The following is a 22131-nucleotide window of genomic DNA, read 5'->3' on the forward strand; positions in this document are numbered from 1 at the left end:
ACCTTTTGGAGAAAGGATGATAATCACCCTTTGAGTTTCTTCTTTTCTTTCCTTCTTTTGAGACAGAATTTAGCTCTGTCACCCAGGCTGGAGTGAAGTAGTGCAATGTCGGCTCACTGCAACCTCTGCCTCCCAAGTTCAAGCAATTTTTGTGCCTCAGCCTCTAGAGTATCTGGGATTACAGGCACCCACCAACACACCCAGCTATTTTTCTTTCCATTTTTTTATAAAGATGGGGTTTTGACATGTTGGCCAGATTGGTCCCTAACTCTTGACCTCAAGTGATCTGCTTGCCTCAGTTTGCCAAAGTGCTGGGATAACAGGCATAAGCACCCAGGAGAATTTGAGAACTTGAGAATTTGCCACCATTTGAGAATTTTCTGAGTGTTATGAGCAGCCTCCCTGGAAGAATGCAGCTCTCTGTAAATACTGTCCATCAAATTTCAGAGTCCAAAGAGATCCTCAAGTCTATAATCTCGCAACCTCTACTGTCTGAATCTCCCAACACCGTAATTCTTCAATGGTGGCTCTATCTCTTGTTGGGGTCACTGTGGAATTTTGCAAGTTATTTGTGTGTGCGTTATTATTATTGTTATACTACTTAATTGTCACTACTGACATTTAGTGGACAAATGCCAGGAATGAGAAAATGTTTAAAAACATACATGACATGAAACAAAACAACAAAAGAATTCTATCATTTCCTATACAATTTTGAAATCTCCTGCTAGGTATTTATGTATATATAATACCTCTCAATGATGACCTGAATCTAAATCTAGAACCTAACTCCACTTTATATCTAAACCCAAGAACTTTTTTGCACGTTTTTATAAACATTGAACTTTCCAAGAAACAGCTGCCAAGTAATTAAAGGAAAAATTGTAGTCTGTTTATTTGGAAACTTACCAAGAGGTGTTAATAATTTCAGAAAAATTCCAACACTGCTTATGGTATCTGAGTCCCTGGCACAAAGAATTCACCATCTCCACCCCGTTCTCCTAACGTGTGTCCAGGGCACTTGCAACTATCACAAACAGCTGATTTGATGTGCACGTATAAATATCGGAGCACTTGCTTGTGTCATGCAGTGAAAATACATACATTATATCATTGCCAATTACTTTCCATAATTTTTGTTCCTTGAATTGCAGTTAGGAAACTTCATAGAGCATTGGAGAATCATTATATATTGTGCATGTAAAGTATTTGTGCCTGATACTTAGCAAACACTATAATCTATAAAATTAGCTATCATTAATGCCATTTTTATTGTTAATATAAGTGTATCAGAACAAGTGGCCCATTTTAAATATTTGTTATATAAGTGGGAGGTGTGTGTCTCTGAAAGTCTGGAAGAATTGCTCTAGGAATAATCCAGTTTGAGAGGTTTAAGGAAAATTGTCTTCAAGTGAGAGACATGATGTTAAGATCTACCTTTAAAAGATAGCCATGTTTTAGTCCCATTGCCTTAAATGTGTCATGGTTTTGACATCACTGAAATGCTTCCTCAGCCTAAAAAAGAAGTCCTAACTGTGCTTGTAATTTTAGATGATTTTAACCTTTTCCCCTTGTTCCACTCAATACATACAGTCCACCTCCTCCATATTTACTGAGTGTTGACAAAATGGATAACCATTTACAGAGAAGTCTTTTGCCTCCAACATTAAATGACGTGTTTGCCCGAACAAAAGCAAATTCATTGGAGCCTCACTGCAAATAGGCCATGGCCGTATCCCTCATGAGGTTGTTCATGAAGTCTTTGTTTACTACGTCTGCCTGTCTCACATCCGTCTGTGATTACAGCCACACCTATCAATGTCTGTGTTTATGATCAATCAGTTTTTTTCTCTCTGTGATCTCCTAGGGAGTCCAATGCAATCAACCCCACCAAAACGGTGACATTTCAGCACTTTGATCCTTGCTGAGGTGCAAATAAGATGTTTTATTTCTGCTCATAAAATGAAATTGGCAACCATGAGACCTAAGAGATTCTGAGAAACGGCATGGACTTTATAACTTCTTTCAATAAAAGTCAAATCATGCATTATTTTCTTGACTGCATTTCCGGGAGGAAGACCTGGGAATCTTGCTAAATGTGTGTGTGTTCGTGTGTGTGTGTGTGTGTGTGTGTGTATAGCTTTCTATATTTATGCACACAGACACCCATGTCTTCGAGATATTTACATATCTTCAGGAAATAGTGACTTTCCTGAAGATACGTAAATTGCTTATATATATATATATTTTTTTCCTATCCTTTGAGAAATGCCTACTGCTCCTTCTTTCACTCCTCAAACAAATCTCCTTTAAATTTCATAATTTTCAATGTAAGATGTGCATAATACTCTCTGTTTTGTAATCCTTAAATTGCATAAATCCACTTCCTGTCTATATCAGTAATGAGTCAGCAATAAGTGCTTATCAGAAAAAACAATTCCACACTACATCCTACCTAAATTCTTATTTATCCCAGTCAGAGTTATTATCTTAATGAAAAGTCATTGAAGGAGAAGTAGCTTACCTACCTTCTAGATTTCTAAAATATCTGGAAATTGTGTAGTCTGTGTATTTGGACAATAGGTTCTATTTGTCTCTTGGATTTTGTCAGCTCGAGATGAAATTCAAAATTATCATGGATACTAAAACTAAAAATTAAAAGTAATGGCTAAAAACAACAATTGGTTTTTCACCAGCCTAATACATCATTCCTGCACATTGAAGAGCACAGCATACACATGTCCTTAAAACCAGCTCTTTCATAGATTGTCAGGATATGCTATCATATGTACTATAACAAGTATATGACATTTCCCTGTGCCCTAACATTGTGTCCCCAGCATGTCTTCCCTTCACTCTTCTCTGTCTCATTTTTTTTTTTTTCTCAGACTTGATGTGCATCCCATGAACTTAGGAATACCTGACTTTCTCCTGAAAATATGAAACTGCCTTGTGGTGTAGAGCACAGGTCTGTGTCTGAAAATTCGCTTCCTCCTATCATCAGGGTGATGGCAGGTGGATCGTCATGAAAGGACCAGGGTGAACCCTGCACATCTGCATTGGCTTGAGGTCATCTTACAGCAATGAATTCCCATGTGTGAAGCCTGCAAACGCAGCTTCCCTTCTCTGCTGTCATCCTCCAGGAGCAGAAATGGAGTTCCTGTCCTGAGGAGCAACACATACTGCCTTTGTCCATGAGTGATAGGAAACAACAAAGAGCCCACAAATAGGTCCAAGAGAGAATATTTCAGTCTTGGACATCAGTTAGTTCCAGAAAGCAAAGAATGAGTCATCAATGAGAGTGGCATGATATCTACTGAGGAAGACCCTACTGAGGTTCTCACCTCTCCTCCCTCATTGTAGATCCTGATAAAAAAAAATAATAATAAAAATAAAAAAAAAATAAAATAATAAAAAAAAAGAAGCCACAAAGTAGGGAAGAAGGAGAGAGAAAAAGGAGAGACATCACCCCCTTCCCGTGTACTTAAACTGACCAGTCTTAACAAGCTATGTGCAATTGGGGAGAAGGAGAAGTTGTAAATTTATTTTGTGTTTTATTGTTGTTGTGTTTGGGTTTTTTGTTGTAGGTTTTTCAGATAGAGTCTTGCTGGGTCACTCAAGCTGGAATGCAGTGGAATGATCACAGCTCAACTTCCTGGGCTCAAGCAATCCTCCCACCTCAGCCTCCCTATTAGCTGGGACTACAGGCACGTGCCACCATGCCTAACTAAATTTTTTAAATTTTTATTTATTTATATTTTTATTTTTTTTGTAGACATGTGCTCTAGCTAGGTTTTCCAGGCTGGACTCCCAACTCCTGGGCTCAAGCAATCATCCCATCTTGGTGTCTCTTACAACGATTTTGGTTGTGAATTTAAATCAAGATGATTTTTCTTGGCTGGGTGCAGTGATTGACACCTGTAATCCCACTGCTTTTGGAGGTTGTATCCGGGAGGATTGCTTGAGCCCAGGAGTTTCAGACCAACCTGAGAAACATAGAGAGATGCTATCTCTATAAAAAAAGAAAAAAGGAAAAGAAGAGAAAAATAAACTGGGCATGGTGGTGAACCTAAAGTCCCAGCTACCTCAGAGGCTGACTTGAGCCCAGGAGATCAAGGTTGCAGTGAGCTATGATCACGTCACTGCGATACAATCTGGGTGATAGAGCGAGACCCTAACTCTGGAAAAAAAAAAAAAAATTACCAAGCAATTAAGATAAATGCTACACAATTTTATGTGGGTTGGAACCAACTTGATTGGTAAATTATATCATGCTATGCCTGTATTCCTAGCTATTCAGAAGGTTAGGATTGCTTGAATCAGAAAGACAAGCCTTCAGTAAGCTATGATTGTGCCACTGCACTCCAGCCTAGGCAACAGAGTAAGAACTTGTGTCTAAAAATATAATCTAAAATAGTATGCTTTTTCTTTAACATTTTTTTGTCTGTAACTGGATATCTCTTATACTGAATAATGAATTGTATGATCAAAGCCTATGGAAAGAGAGCAAGAGTCCTCTCATGGAGGGAGTTTCCATTAATAGTAAGAGGCAATGTGAGGATGTGCTCTGATTGTATTTCAGGCATCCCAGAAGAAAAGACTCAGCTGTATGCTTGATGAATATTTATCAGGTTCTGACTAAAACCACAGAGGGTGGTAAGTACAAGGAAAACTGAGGGAAATGAGATGTGATGTATCTTCTGGATGAGCTCATTGTCTTAGAGAAAGTACAGACAGAAATCCAGGGACAGAGAGAATGTCTTGCCACCACCTCATGCTGCATGGTAAATGATGAATCCAGTGTGAACTGAATGTTTCCCAATCCTAGCAAGCAATATCCTAATTAATTAAGATGCTATATTTTTCATTCTAAGAAAAAAAAATGAAAGGAACATTAGTTTACCTTTACTCACAATAGACCATTCTAAAAGCATGTCTTGTGCATCTATTCTATAAAGTAGAATGAGCATTATACTATGCACTTTTGGATGAATGAATCTTTAAAAAAAAAATCTTGATTATAATTAAAAGTGATTGGGAAGACAAAACGAATGCCCATGAAACAATAGGCAATATTGTTGCCTATTTGAATGTATTTACCTGTGACTTCCAAGGAATTACAATAAATGCTACATAGTTTTATGGGGGTTGGAGCCAACTTCATTGGTAAAATCTTCAAAAAAAAAAGTAGGATTTGCAGCATAACTAGGATTTATCTCAAAATTTGGAAGAAGATAAGTCACTCTATAGCAAAAGTTGATAAAATGATTCAAGGCATTATGTTAGAAGGGAATATTTTTAGAAACCTTGCTTAAAACAGACTGACAAAAAGTTGAGTTTGTACAATACAGGGCGTCAACACTCATTTGTCTAAGTAGAGAAGTGAAAATTTTAAAAAATCCAGAAATCTAAAAGAAATTTACATTTATAATTGAACAATGGAAAAGTATAGCAGAGTTTGGAGCAGAAAATTTCAATTAGCATTTCAGTAAGATGAAACTTATAGAAGAAATTGCCAGTTGACAGAAATAAGAGGATGTCCAGTCAATTAGTTTCACTGAGAAGCTACTGGCCTCATTTACAGAAGATGGTAAGTGTGAGAAGTAAAGGTAGAATTAATGGAAAGGAAGACTTGTATGATTTGTGTTCCCACCAATATAGCAGAGTGATTATGCCCAGCCAACATTCCCACTAAAGAGGTCATGGAAGTTCTAGAAAAAGTGGAATGTTCTTTAAAAGACATATCCAATTCTAAGAAAGCAGAAGTTATTAATTGCTAGGGGTAGAAACATAATAGGTCAGGAAACCTGGGTATTCAGAAGATTTGAAACTTCCTTGAGGGACTCAGTCACTAATTATAAGGATAGATAATAAAGAAGATACTGATCTTGTACTAAGGATGAGGTTGGAATTAAAAACCTTTTGTTCAGTGACAAACTCAAAAGAGTATTCTGCCAGTCTGGTATTGGACTAGAAAAGATGTCTGACAGCTAAAACACGAAAAAAAAAAAAAAAAAAAAAAAAAAAAAAAAAAAAAAAAAAAAAAAAAAAGAAAGAAAGAAAGAAAGAAAGAAAAATGTACCCTTTAGACCACACTCCAGGCTGGAAAAATGTCTCCTCTAATGAATTTGTACTTTCAGAATTGTCCTTGCAGATTTGGGGGTTAGACCTTACCTTAGCTGCACAATTTAAGAAGATTCAAGACAGTAACTGGACTTCGGATGGTGTCACATTAGTAATGCACAGGATGCACAGATCTTGGAAGGTGGTTCCTCCCCTGAAAAACTGGGCATAAGATGCCCAGGTATAGATGCACAAGTTAACAAATATGCAAACTGAAATTGAAAACCACACAAGGTGACAAGCCACCAAGAGCAACAGTTAGCTGTAGAAGCAAACAACATATTCAAGGAATTCGAATTTTTGGATGCTCAAACATAGAATGTAACACCTCAAATATGTAGAATTTTGGATGTAACTCAAATATATTTAGGACATTTACAGAAGCAAACAGGAAACAGACTGCATGAATAGGACATAAAGGTAAAAAAAAGACAAGCAATTGTCCCAAAGAGAGCCTTCCAAAGCAGTGGGATTTCAGGTGTCAATTGCTGCACCCAGCCAAGAAAAATCGTCTTGATTTAAATTCACAACTGAAATTATTGTAAAGAGACCCAAGATAGGAGGATTGCTTGAGCCCAGCAGTTGGGAGAACAGCATGGAAAACCTAGTTGGAGACCATGTTTACAAACAGACAAAAAAAGCTGCAAACAAACAAATGACACAAACAAATGAATAAACAAACAAACAAAAGACACAACACATAGAGCATTTGGGACTATGTATTAAAATTAAAACAGTGCAGATTAAACAGAAGATAACATAGAACTGAAGAAAATTAGTGTATTAGAAATTATATATTAACTGTACCACACTTCCAATTCATCTATGTCACTTTACCTCTTTTCTGTAAATTTGTTCTGACCATGAGGCACTGCTGGAGTCTCTGTGAATCTACTGTGATTCTGGGGGCTGTCCAATTTGCGAATTGTTCATTGCTCAATTAAAGTCCTTTAAATTTAATTCGGCTGCAGTTTTTCTTTTATCAGCCCCCCAAACAAATAAGTAGATAAATTCATTGATATGTTCCTTTGATTTAACTGATTATCAATGTACACATACATCAAAATATCACAATGTATACTGTAAATATATATTATATAATTTTTATTTTTCAATTAATTGTTGAATAGAAGGACTCCCTGTTTACTGACAACACCCCCTCATACTTATGACACTAGTTTCTTCTACAAGGGAGTTATAGTGACCCATAATCTCCCACTCTCAATAAAGAGAATCATTGAATTAAATTATCTACGTTACTAGATAATTATGCTGGGTACTTTGGAAATATTACTATTTGCAGAGAAGTGACTTCCTATCTATGTATTGAACAGTATTTCAAATCATTGATTAACATGACAATTCCATTTTTCTCCCAAACATATTTACTGATATCTCCCCTCTGCCAAAGCAACAACAACAACAACTATGGTTCTATATCATAACTTGGCATGGCCAGTTAATCCATGGAGGCTTGCAAAGTATCAAATGATCTCAACTTAGCAAACTTTAGTTTCTTTATACTAAGAAAATATTTGATGTGTCATATAGGAATTATTTTGGTAAAATAGATGTACTCGAAGGAGGTTGGTGTGGAGGAATAAATTCTCCAGCCTCTGTCCAGGAGAGATATCTCAGAAAAGAATAATTTCTAAAAACACTGAAAAGTTACAAAGAGTTTGATATAAACTATCTCTTGCAAAACAAGGGTAGTTGCACCTACAAGTAAATGTTTGTGGTTTCTGCACTGTCTGCATCTGCCATATTTTTATTTTGCTAAAAACCCTGAGTACTTTTTGAGGAGGTTGACGGACACATCGTGAATCTGACTATCGTTTACAAAGCAGGAATTCCCATACAAAATTGAACCTGGGAGGTTGGTTAGGGGGTTGTCCATTCAACTGTGTTTTGTAGTTGATCATTTCTACATAAAATTAAGAAAGATATGTATTAATAGGTCTCTTTTTTTCTTGAATACTATACTTGTTATTTGTCAAGGTAACACAGAATGGCTGTGCTGTGTATGATCATGAATGTGCATTTATTTAAAAGTTATTGATTTTATTATAGAATGCCCAGGGTAGAGACCAGCCACAGTGCCTCAAACCTATAATCCCAGCACTTTGAGAGGCCATGCTGGCAGATCACTTGAGACTAGGAATTTGAGACCAGCCTGGCCAACATGGTAAAATCTGAATCTCTAATGAAAATACAAAAATTAGTTGGTCAGGGTGTTGTGCACCCTTAGTCCAAGCTACTTGAGTGTCTGAGGCAGAAGAATCACTTGAACCCTCAAGCAGGGTTGCATTGAGCCAAGATCATACCACTGCACTCCAGCAGGGGTCAAGATTTTGCCTCAAAAATAAATAAATAAATAAATAATAAATAAATAAATAAATAAATAAATAAATAAATAAATAAATAAATAAATATAAATAAGACTGCCCAGGGTATTGACTATGAATATGCCACAAAATTCATATGTACCTAAATCCTAGTTGAGAGAGGAAAGAAGATGAGAGTAGAAAGCATCATGAAGCTTAAGAAGGGGCAGGACCACTCATTTGTGTATTTATTCCTGTACTGAGCCAGCGGCATAAAGTCAGAGAACTACACTGGTTAAAGTGGCTGTTGTGAAAACAAATACATTCTGCAGTATAGCTGTCTTTTCTTATCTCATGTAATGTATGATAAACTATAAGGTTGATGAACATTTGGCAGTCTGTTCAGAAAACACCAAAAGTTATTTCTAATTTGTGAAAACATAAATATAGAATTTCAGCAATGTATTACAACAACACTTATTCTAGTTTTACTGGCAGGTGCCATTTTTGGTAGTGTCAAAATATTGGAATGCCAATATAGAGTATTTTACTTGAAAATTAGATATTCTGCTCTTCTCATATTACGAAGTTTATGATATAATTCACTGTCATCTCTGTAGAGTTAGTTCTTTCTTTGAAGCCACTTCAATTTCAGTTACTTTTAAGTGTTTCTTTTTTTCACACCTTTTCTAAAGAGTGGGTGATTATAAATTGTTCTGATTTTATTCCTTAATTTATTGTTCAGCATTCCTAGCTAAATCATGCTACTGTGTGCTAAGAATTTCACGCTAATCCAATTCATTCATTCTCTTACTTCAGTTTTGAATCAAAAATAGAATTTCATTTTTCCAAACACTGTAATCTACCAGGTACAGTTGTTACTAAAATGAAAGAGTTTTATTGCTGATTTTTAAAGGACTATTTTATCATTTATAATTTGTTATCAATTTTTTGTATCAAAGTTTTACAACTTTGATTTCAAAGAGAGAGATAAATCTCTTTCCTTTCTCTCTTTCTCCTCTCTCTCTCTCTCTCTCTCTCTCTGTCCCTGATTCCCACCCTCACTCCTTACCTCACTTCATTCTAGATTTAGAAAGGCTTGCTGGTTTGGGGTTGCCCACTAACACTCTAAACCATCCACCATGCACCTCCAGGTCTACCAAACTTTGAGGTTGCTGAGTATCTGGGTAATGAAGACTAACTAAATAATATTTTATTAAGTGAGGATGGTTAACAACACGAAGACTCATGAGGGCAACCTTATCACACTGGATATTAAAATATGCAACAAATTTACTATCAAAACTGATGTGTTGGCTCACATCTGTAATCCCAGCACTTTGGGAGATTAAGGGAAGTGGATCACTTGAATTCTGGAGGTTGAGAGCAGCCAGGTCAACATGATGAAATCCTGTCTCTACTAAACATATACAAATTAGCCAGGCATTGTGGTGTAAGCTTATAGTCCCAGCTACCAGGGAGGCTGACGCAGGAGAATTGCTGATTGCCTCACTGCCCTCCAGTCTGGATGACAGGGGGAGACTCTGTCTCAAAAAGGAAAAAAAAAAAAAAAAAAAAAAGACTATCAAACTAGCATAAGAATAAAGAAAGTAATGAAAGAACTGAAAGTAGAGAAATAGAGCCAAGGACATATAGAAATGCAGTAGAGGATGAAGTTAGACTTAATATCATTTAGGCAATAGTGGACTTTAAAAAATGGTATTATGACAAATATGTGCAGCCATTTAAGAAAAGATACATTTAGACACAACCATCTTACCATACTCAAGAAAGAATCCCCAATGGAACACAGATCTAATTTTTTTTAAATAAATGAACTATGAAAGAACTAGCAGGAAAGTCAAAACTTTTTTCTATGACCTGAGAGTGGGGAAATGGCTTTTTATAACACAAAACCCATATCAGTAAAAAAGACTGATAAATTTAAGTACAATAAAAAAAAATTCTACATTGCATAAAATCCCATAAGTGAAGTAAAAAGTCAGTGACAAATAACATGAAAATATTTGCAGGATTTAAAACAGACAAGTGGCTAATACTCCCAGTATATAGAAACTTACAAAAAATAAAAAAGAAGGAAAGAGATGTTTTAAGAATCAGTGAAAAGCACAGATAATTAGCGAAAAATGATGTTCTGATAAACATAGGAACAGAAAACCGAATATTACATGTTTTCACTTATAAATGGATGCTGAATGATGAGAACACATGGACACATAGAGGGCAACAACACACATTAGGGCCTTTCAGAAGGCGGAGGGTGGGAGGAGGGAGAGGATTAGGAAAAACAGCGAATGGGTACTAGGGTTAATACCTGGGTGATGAAATAATCTGTACCAAAAACCCCCAGAGCACAAGTTTGCCCAACAACAAATCTGCCCTTGCACCACTGAACATAAAATAAAAGTTTTAAAAAAAATCAAATTAGAAAAAAAATGACCTTTAAGCATATGAAAAAATGTTGAACTTTACTCACAGTGTAAGGAATGCAAATGTGTGCTGGGGAGGCTCTTTATGAATTTTCATTTTAAAAGAGTGCTTTTTTGATAAAAAGAATCAGAAATAGTGGGGACAGTTAGGACCAATACTGCAGTTGACTTATGGGTATTCCTTTGTGTTTTGGAGATTTCAGCTAATCCAAGCAGTCTTCAAACCACTGATATTCTTTTGAATGTAATTTTTATACATTGTTGGAAATACATAGCCCAACACGCTGAATATTTGCACTGCAAAAATGCCAAAGTTACTGTGATTTTTCATTACTGATAGCATGGGTTATTAAATTATCTCCTCTGTAATTGAACATTGTGAGCATTACGTTTTTAGAGTAAAATGCTTTATCACTGTTTTTATAAACAAATGAAAACCTGATGAAGAATTCCTTGGCTTGCTGGTAATTTACTTTCAAGTAAACGTAATTTAATTTTCAATTAATCTCAGGAAAGGGACGAGCTACCTCACATAAGTCCCTGTTGACAATTTATATGTACTGTTATTTCAAGTAATAACCTGATCCGAACTGTCATTCAAAAGCACATTTGTAACCAAATATTCTGTCTCCAAGTAACCGTTACATCTAGCCTGGATAGTTAACAAGATTTTTTGAATGATTAACAGCTGTCTACAGTCTGTTTCTAAAATAATTAAATAAAGAGGGAAAATATATGAAAAGTAGCTCAACAGTGAAAGACAGACTTATTTTGGAGAATAAACCTGATAAATGTTTCTGACTGATTTCAGTCAGGAGCACTTTGTCTTACAGACTAAGAGTTTGTAAGAGTTAAGGGTTAGAGAGCTTTTGATAGGCTTGGAATGTTTCTCTGTGGAGGAGAAGTTTATGGCAGAGTTGGAATATATCTGAGTGGAGGTGATGTTATCTTGGGGTTGACATGTCTCTCACTGGGGAGGCTTTTCTCTTAGGGTAGGAGATGTCATTTGTAGTTTATGGTCATGCTGACAGTAGCCATTAGGCTGATGCCCTTTGAGTTGGATTTAGGTGGTTTTTAATCAAAGGGAACTGTAAAATGGTGGTGTTGTCCAAAATGGCAATGCTCCTGTTCTGTCAGTTTCTTGCTGTAAAATATACTGTTAAAAACACCTATGAGTTTATTATCATGGGTATAATTATAATGGATTGTTAGTAAATCATTTTTTAAATTTCCTTGCAATGAAAGTACTTTAATTCTTTCTTTTAATTGTTCCAATCAATGCAACATAAAAAGCTTTCTGATAAATTTTCTGTTGACAATGGTTAGAAATGGGTAAGTATGGTAAAATCTTCACTGATCAAAACCCCATTTTTTAAAAAATTTAGCAAGATTCATAAGGAGGGGGCAAATATTTAGGTTTTTAAACCATCAGACCCTAAAAGAGTTACAATGTAACTGTGCCTTATTTTTTATGACGTATTATACATTTATATAAATTGTGAATTAATTATCAATCCATATAGGACTCCACTATGAGTCTTAACATATCTTCACTGTATAAATATATCTTAATTTATTTAAAAATGAGTTTAAGGCCGGGCCAAGGGACTCACGCCTGTAATCCCAGCATTTTGGGAGATTAAGGTGGGAGAATCACTTGAGGTCAGGAGGTCAAGACCAGCCTCGCCAACATGTTGAAACTCTGTCTCTACTAAAAATACAGAAATCAACCATGTATTGTGGTGTGTGTTGGTAGTCCCAGCGACTCAGGAGGCTGAGGCATGAGAATTGTTTGAACTTGGAAGGCAGAGGTTGGAGTGAGTCAAGACCATGTCACTTTAGTCTGGGTGACAAAGCAAGACTCTACTTCAAAATGAATAAATAAATAAATAAATAAATAAATAAATAAACAAACAAACAAATAAATAAATAGTGTAAGCATATTTACCAAGATTCATCATTTTAAAATATTCTCTGCTAAAATACAATTTCTTATTTAACTCTTGTTCAATATATTAGATTATAATTATCAAACTATCAAAAGTAAAAAAAAAAAAACTTGAAAGTGGATCGAATGAAAGTATTCTATGTTACAAGTCTTATTTTAGGCAAGTTAGCTTTTTATTTTTACCTGCATCATGCTCGGCACCCATCCCCTATACTCTTATATACCCATGGAGTCTATCTTCTGGCCTGTCATGCAGAGGACTCTGGATTAAAATTGAACCTCTTGGCTTCTTGTCCTGAATACTCTTCTAATTACTCTGAAATACTGGTACCTCAACTTTAACACCTGTAAGATGAGATATGAGTTAGTCAACATCAGAGATGCCAGTTTAGATTCATCCAATGTCAATCTATGATCATCTAGTATTGTCTACATTATATGCTTTGTTGAGAAGAAATACATGCTTTGCTGGAAACAATACTGATTATTTCATCTGCACAGAAGCCCCCAAAATAGGCTTGTAGTATTTATTCCAAATACCTGCTCCCTGTGTCCTTCAAATGTCTAGTTAACTTTCTATTTGATAGATTTGTAAAATTTTTCAAAAATTTCTGGCCACTATGTCAAGTATTTCTGTGTATGTGTGTCCTCTCCCCTTTCTTTTCATTTGGGTCTTCCAATTACTCACATATTAGAATACTTGAAGTTGTCCCACAACTCATTGATGCTCTTTTCAGTTTTTTTTTTTTTTCTTCTGTGTGTCTCATTTTAGAGAGTTTCCCTTGCTACTCATTCAAATGCTATAAGCTTTCATGTGTGCATCTGTGTTTGTAAGATGGAGTCTACCTCTGTCACCCAGTGTAGAGTGCAGTAGCATGATCTTGGCTCACTGCAACCTCTTCCTCCTGGGTTCAGTTGATTCTCCTGCCTCAGCCTCCCTAGTAGTTGGAACTACAGGCACCTATCACCAAACCTGGCTAAATTTTGTATTTTTAGTAGAGATGGGGTTTCACCATGTTGGCCAGGCTGGTATCAAACTCTTAACATCATGTAGTCTGCTTACCTCACCTCCCAAAGTACTGGGCTTGCAGCCATGAGCCACTGCAACCATCCCAAATACTATAAGCTTTGAATTGCCAGATATTATGAATTTTATTACTTTGGGGGTTGGGTTTTTTATTTCTCTAAAAGTTCCTAGGTTTTATTATGGACTTCAGTTATGTGATTTTGAATGAGATTGATTTCTTTGGGTTTTGCTTTTCAGGTTTGTTAGGCAGGACTTGATTAGAGCTGAGGTTGTTGCTAACCATTTTTTCCTTATTAAAATAAGACCAACCTCAAAAGTTTATGCAATGTATCATATATTTAGGGAATTTTTTTTTTCCTTCTGGCTGGTGAAAAGGGCATCATTTACAGCCTTCTGTGAATCTTACGTAGTGTTCTTCTTTTGGATATTTATTTCTCCATCCTTGAGTAATTTTTTTCATGTCCATCCTGCTGTTGGTTAAACATTCAACAGACACACTCTGTAGGTTTTTTTTTTTAATTTTTGTTTATTTTTATTTTTATTTTTTTTGGCAAGAGTCTCTGTGTATCTATCTTCTCTCCTGTAACCCTGTCCTTCAAATTCTAGGTGCCTTGTTTTCTCTAAATTCTAAGCTTCATCACTTAAAATCAGACAGTCCACTGGATTCTGTGTGAGTTCTCCTCCTTGTATCATTGCCTGGAATCTCTCTCAATATGGAAGTTATGCAATCAAAAGTATTCACCTCATTTATTAGCTCTCTTTCTGGAATCACTTATCTATTGATTGATATCCAGTGTCTTAAAAACCATTGTTTCACATATTGTCTTTGTTTCTTTCTGATGGGAAGATAATTACTTGTTTACCCCCTCTTAACCAAAAGTGCTAGTTTTACATTAACTTTCTACATCTAAATTTACATAAATCCCAATGAAGAGAACATTTTTGTGGTGTTTGATTTGACTATGAGAAACATGAATTTTATATATTTGAGTTTGTTTGTACCAATAATCTTGCCACCCAGCTACTTTCTCAAATGCAAAAACACGTTAACTACTGCCATCAATCCAAGTTCTCACTGGTTTATCTATAATGCAGAAACAATACAGAGTCATGGTCAGGCAGCCAGACTCTGGTTTTTATCATGGTTCCAAAACTCATCTACTGTGTTTAGCTGGGCAAGTTACCAATGCTTGTCATGCTGCCATTTTCTTATGCATAATGTAGGGATGACAACAGTACTGCATTACTAAGTCATTGTGACGAATAAATGAGTTAGTATTTGTAAGACCCTTAAAACACTTCCTGGAATATAATAGGTATCATATGTGTTTGAAAAAAAAATGGTAAATCTAAAAAAGAATTATAAATGTTGGAGTGGAAAATGTGCAAGTATTATCTGTGATTTCAGGAACCATTTTGTAGACAGATAGCTCTCTCATTCCAGTTGTAATGGTTTTATCAATAAGTTGTGCTTAAATCTTTAATAGCATTATATCACATCAGTATTTAATGATACTTGGTACTGTATACATAGAGTATTTATCTTCCCTCTAGCTACTTACTAACAAAAGAGACAGCTTTCTTTTTTTTCCAGAGGAAAAAGATAAACATGTACTTAAAGGGGCAATGTTAAGTGATCTGATAAAGGAATAAGTATCCAGAAATGAATACATCTAGTGAATTTAGGGGAAAGCATTTATTAACATCCGCTCTTTCAAATTGGATGTGTATCAGATATTTCCCTGGAGAATAGGACAAAGATGCCAGGTTTTTCAAATGCACCAAATGAAGAACTAGAAGTAAAATTCTGATTACCCCATCACTTTCTGCCTTGAAACCTTTTGCATATAAATGTTTATGTTGCCACTTTCATCATACTATAATTCAATTTAAAAGTAACAACCTAAAATCATCCAGATGTAGCTATCTTACGGATTTAAAAGAGACACGAGTTTTAGTAAACTCTCTTTGAGGATCAGAAATGGACATGAATTGGAAAAACATGATCCTATCATAGGACACTTATTTGGGCATTTTTATATTATTTAAGTTCTGAAAAGTCACCTGATTCAGAGCAAGAAAATTTGGGTTCAATTAAGTTTCAATTCATCCACATCAAATGGTGAGATCCTGGTCATTAAATGAGATATGAACTCAGAGAAGTCAGGGAGGAGCGGATAGACTTCAGTGGCTTTGTACTGTGTTAATTTGATTTTGCTGACTAACATTTCCAAGAACTTCCTTTCTTATACATTTTCCTTTCTGCATGGATCTTCTCAAGGGAGATTCATGGGGGATTAGGAATGTAGAAAGAAAACAGCAGGCATTTTGCAAGTCACACACTTACTCATAGATCTGCTGAATCACTTTGTATGAAGCAGCAGCCAGGTCTGTAACTGTTCCACCTGTTCCTGGATCCTCCTTCATCATCACTGATTCCTAAACCATCTCTGTGTGTTTAGCTTGGTAAGGCAAGGTTCTGGATCCTGCAGTTCTGCAGTTCTTCATTAGCAAAGTCAGAGGCAGTAATAAGACATACATTGTAGTCCATTTGTCTTAGTCCATTTGGGATGTTACAATAAAATACCATGGACTTGGGAGTTGGAAACAAGAGAAACTTAATTCTCACAGGTCTGGAGGCTGGATGTTGAGGATCAAAGCACTGATAGATTCTGTGTCTGATGAGGACCCACTGGTCCATAGATGGCTCCTTTTTCTTGTGTCCTCATCTGGTCAAAGTTGCAAGGGAGCACTCTGGGGTCTCTTTTACAAGGACACTCATCTAATTGAAAAGGTTCCACTCACATGACCTCACCACTTGACAAATGCCCCACCTTCTAATACCATCACTATGGGGATGAGGATTTCAACACGTGAATTTTGAGGAAATGGAAATATTCAGACCATAGCAGCACCATCTTGTTTTTTTTTTTTTTTTTTTTTTTTTTTTTTTTTTTTTTTTTAAATTATACTTTAAGTTCTAGGGTACATGTGCATAACGTGCAGGTTTGTTACATATGTATACTTGTGCCATGTTGGTGTGCTGCACCCATCAACACATCAGCACCCATCAACTCGTTGTTTACATCAGGTATAATTCCCAATGCCATCCTTCCCCCCTCCCCCCTCCCCATGATAGGCCCCAATGTGTGATGTTCCCCATCCCGAGTCCAGTGATCTCATTGTTCAGTTCCCACCTATGAGTGAGAACATGAGGTGTTTGGTTTTCTGTTCTTGCGATAGTTTGCTGAGAATGATGGTTTCCAGCTGCATCCATGTCCCTACAAAGGACGCAAACTCATCCTTTTTTATGGCTGCATAGTATTCCATGGTGTATACGTGACACATTTTCTTAATCCGGTCTGTCACAGATGGACATTTGGGTTGATTCCAAGTCTTTGCTATTGTGAATAGTGCCGCAGTAAACATACGTGTGCATGTGTCTTTGTAGTAGAATAATTTATAATCCTTTGGGTATATACCCAGTAGTGGGATGGCTGGGTCATATGGTACATCTAGTTCTAGATCCTTGAGGAATTGCCATATTGTTTTCCATAATGGTTGAACTAGTTTACAATCCCACCAACAGTGTAAAAGTGTTCCTATTTCTCCACATCCTCTCCAACAACTGTTGCTTCCTGATTTTTTTAATGATTGCCATTCTAACTGGTGTGAGATGGTATCTCATTGTGGTTTTGATTCGCATTTCTCTGATGGCGAGCGATGATGAGCATTTTTTCATGTGTCTGTTGGCTGTATGAATGTCTTCTTTTGAGAAATGTCTGTTCATATCCTTTGCCCACTTTTTGAATGGGGTTGTTTGTTTTTTTTCTTGTATATTTGTTTGAGTTCTTTGTAGATTCTGGATATGAGCCCTTTGTCAGATGAGTAGATTGCAAAAATTTTCTCCCATTCTGTAGGTTGTCTGCTCACTCTGATGGTACTTTCTTTTGCTGTGCAGAAGCTCTTTACTTTATTTAGATCCCATTTGTCAATTTTGGCTTTTGCTGCCGTTATTTTTGGTGTTTTAGACATGAAGTCCTTGCCCATGCCTATGTCCTGAATGGTACTACCTAGGTTTTCTTCTAGGGTTTTCATGGTATTAGGTCTAACACTTAAGTCTCTAATCCATCTTGAATTAATCTTCGTATAACGAGTAAGGAAAGGATCCAGTTTCAGCTTTCTACTTACGGCTAGCCAATTCTCCCAGCACCACTTATTAAATAGGGAATCATTTCCCCTTTTCTTGTTTCTCTCAGGTTCGTCAAAGATCAGATGGCTGTAGATGTGTGGTATTATTTCTGAGGACTCTGTTCTTTTCCATTGGTCGATATCTCTGTTTTGGTACCAGTACCATGCTGTTTTGCTTACTGTAGCCTTGTAGTAGAGTTTGAAGTCAGGTAGCGTGATGCCTTCAGCTTTGTCCTTTTGACTTAGGATTGTCTTGGCAATGCGGGCTCTTTTTTGGTTCCATATGAACGTTAACGCCGTTTTTTCCAATTCTGTGAAGAAACTCATTGATAGCTTGATGGGGATGGCATTGAATCTATAAATAACCTTGGGCAGTATGGCCATTTTCACGATATTGATTCTTCCTATCCATGAGCGTGGTATGTTCTTCCATTTGTTTGTGTCCTCTTTGATTTCACTGAGCAGTGGTTTGTAGTTCTCCTTGAAGAGGTCCTTTACATCCCTTGTAAGTTGGATTCCTAGGTATTTTATTCTCTTTGAAGCAATTGTGAATGGAAGTTCATTCCTGATTTGGCTCTCTGCTTGTCTGTTACTGGTGTATAAGAATGCTTGTGATTTTGCACATTAATTTTGTATCCCGAGACTTTGCTGAAGTTGCTTATCAGCTTAAGGAGATTTTGGGCTGAGACGATGGGGTTTTCTAAATATACAATGATGTCATCAGCAAACAGGGACAATTTGACTTCTTCTTTTCCTAACTGAATACCCTTGATTTCTTTCGCTTGCCTGATTGCCCTAGCCAGAACTTCCAACACTATATTGAATAGGAGTGGTAAGAGAGGACATCCCTGTCTTGTGCCAGTTTTCAAAGGGAATTTTTCCAGTTTTTGCCCATTCAGAATGATATTAACTGTGGGTTTGTCATAAATCGCTCTTATTATTTTGAGATATGTTCCATCAATACCGAATTTATTGAGCGTTTTCAGCATGAAGGGCTGTTGAATTTTGTCAAAAGCCTTTTCTGCATCTATTGAGATAATCATGTGGTTCTTGACTTTGTTTCTGTTTATATGCTGGATTACGTTTATTGATTTGCGAATGTTGAACCAGCCTTGCATCCCAGGGATGAAGCCCACTTGATCATGGTGGATAAGCTTTTTGATGTGCTGCTGAATCCGGTTTGCCAGTATTTTATTGAGGATTTTTGCATCGATGTTCATCAGGGATATTGGTCTAAAATTCTCTTTTTTTGTTATGTCTCTGCCAGGCTTGGTATGGTATCAGGATGATGTTGGCCTCATAAAATGAGTTAGGGAGGATTCCCTCTTTTTCTATTGATTGGAATAGTTTCAGAAGGAATGGTACCAGCTCCTCCTTGTACCTCTGGTAGAATTCAGCTATGAATCCATCTGGTCCTGGACTTTTTTTGGTGGGTAGGCTATTAATTGTTGCCTCAATTTCAGAGCCTACTATTGGTCTATTCAGGGATTCAACTTCTTCCTGGTTTAGTCTTGGGAGAGTGTAAGTGTCCAGGAAATTATCCATTTTTTTCTAGATTTTCTAGTTGATTTGCGTAGAGATATTTATAGTATTCTCTGATGGTAGTTTGTATTTCGTGGGGTCGGTGGTGATAACCCCTTTATCATTTTTTATTGCATCTATTTGATTCCTCTCTCTTTTCTTCTTTATTAGTCTTGCTAGTGGTCTGTCAATTTTGTTGATCTTTTCAAAAAACCAACTCCTGGATTCATTGATTTTTTGGAGAGTTTTTGTGTCCCTATCTCCTTCAGTTCTGCTCTGATCTTAATTATTTCTTGCCTTCTGCTAGCTTTTGAATGTGTTTGCTCTTGCCTCTCTAGTTATTTTAATTGTGATGTTAGAGTGTCAATTTTGGATCTTTCCTGGTTTCTCTTGTGGGCATTTAGTGCTATTAATTTCCCTCTACACACTGCTTTAAATGTGTCCCAGAGATTCTGGTATGTTGTATCTTTGTTCTCATTGGTTTCAAAGAACATCTTTATTTCTGCTTTCATTTCATTATGTACCCAGTAGTCATTCAGGAACAGGTTGTTCAGTTTCCATGTAGTTGAGCGGTTTTGATTGAGTTTCTTAGTTCTGAGTTCTGGTTTGATTGCACTGTGGTCTGAGAGACAGTTTGTTATAATTTCTGTTCTTTTACATTTGCTGAGGAGGCAGCACCATCTTTGTATGGCTGCATATCGCACTTGTGTGCTCCAGACTGCTCCCAACCTCTCCCACTTCACGGATATGTGTATGTACACACACACACATGTACATACATACACACACATATGTTTTCTAGGAGTTCTGCTTCTATGACATTACCCTGATTGACTTGCCGGAAGAGGAAAAATCTGGGAGGCATGGTAAATGTGCAGATGAGTATAAATGCCACCAACAGTGAAAGTAAATACTCTCCTGTCATTGTGATGGCACTTGAATGTTTTCTAACCCCAGGTATCATATAAAGGTATCCAGTCTGGTAGGTTAGGTTTATTATTTGACAATTTGGAAAACAGGAAAAATGATCACCAATGAAAATACCATCTGAGACCCTTTAATTAGATAATTAACAATAGGAAAAGTGTTTTCAAATGTCAAAAAAATTAGTATTTGTTTCATTCTATATCATATTATTATATTTAAATTAGGGAAAATAGCGCTTTCTCCCTACTTCTTTAAAAATAAACATATAGTAAACTAATACAATAATGAATTATTGATTTTTTAAAAGTCAAGAAATTAGGTAGTGATAATGACCATCTTTAAAGATTTCATTCCCTTTGCAGTTCTTCAAAATAGTGTATAAATAAATAAGAAGATTCATACATTAGGATGAGGAAGTAGCTTCAATATTTTGAGGAATACACTGTTTTAAAGCATTGTTTCTCTTTTCTGTTTTTGCTTTTTCCTTTGAGACTGAGTCTCCCTTTGTTACCCAGGCTGGTGAGATCCCAGCTCACTGCAACCTCCACCTTCTGAGTTCAAGTAGTTCTCTTTCCTCAGCCTCCTGAGGAGTTGGGACTACAGGAATCCACCACCATGCTCAGCTCATTTTTTTACTTTTAGTAGAGATGGAGTTTCACTATGTTGGCCAGGTTATTCTCAATCTCCTGACCTAAGGTAGTCTGCACCTTGGCCTCCCAAAGTGTTGACATGACAGGACATATTTCTCAATTTTTAATAAGTCACCTGGGAATGTTGTTCAAATGTAGATTTTATAATAGGTCCAATTTACATCCTGAAATTTGACATTTCCTTCAAGCTCCCTTTCAAGAATTACATTTCTAGTAGCAAAACCAAAACCTATGGATTCATAAATTCTGTGACTGTAATTTTTTTTTTTTTTTTTTTTTTGTAACCGACTGGTACGGTAGCTAAATTACATCACACATTTTTTTAGTAACTTCAGGGCATATTTATCTACCAATGCCATGAATTACTGCCTTTGTGAATATGTTTTTGATTTTTCTCACTCCACAGTAAAGGAGTTGTTGTAATGAAGAATAGTTTTGATGTTCTTTCCTTCACTTACACACTGACTTAGGTGCACATTGTGAAGTTTTATTTGTAATTAATATTATAATGCGTACCTGTGTTCTTAAATTAAGGAGCCATTTTATCTACCTGCATTGCAATCGAATGCCGAATGGGTTGAAAGGGAGGGTCATAAAAAATATTTGATTTTGAAATAGTTACATCTTGACACCCCAAAGTAAAGGAAATTTGGCAATTATCCTATTAATTTAAAACCGAAATCACTTTGGTCCTGAATAATGTACTAAGGTTATTTTGACATTGAACTAATTAAGAGCTGAAGCTTTAATACACACACACACACACACACACACACACACACACACACACACATTAAATATATATATAATAAAATAAAATAAAATATATATATATTTTATATATTATATAATAATATATAAATATATATTTATATATATTAATATAAATATAAAAGCACCAGATTTGTGATGGAAAAGCAACAGGGAAGAAAGCTGAAGTAAATTATAAAAGATCTAAGATGGAACAAGT

This window comes from Rhinopithecus roxellana, chromosome 22 (assembly GCF_007565055.1).
Source record: "Rhinopithecus roxellana isolate Shanxi Qingling chromosome 22, ASM756505v1, whole genome shotgun sequence".
NCBI classification, from domain to species: Eukaryota; Metazoa; Chordata; class Mammalia; order Primates; family Cercopithecidae; genus Rhinopithecus; species Rhinopithecus roxellana.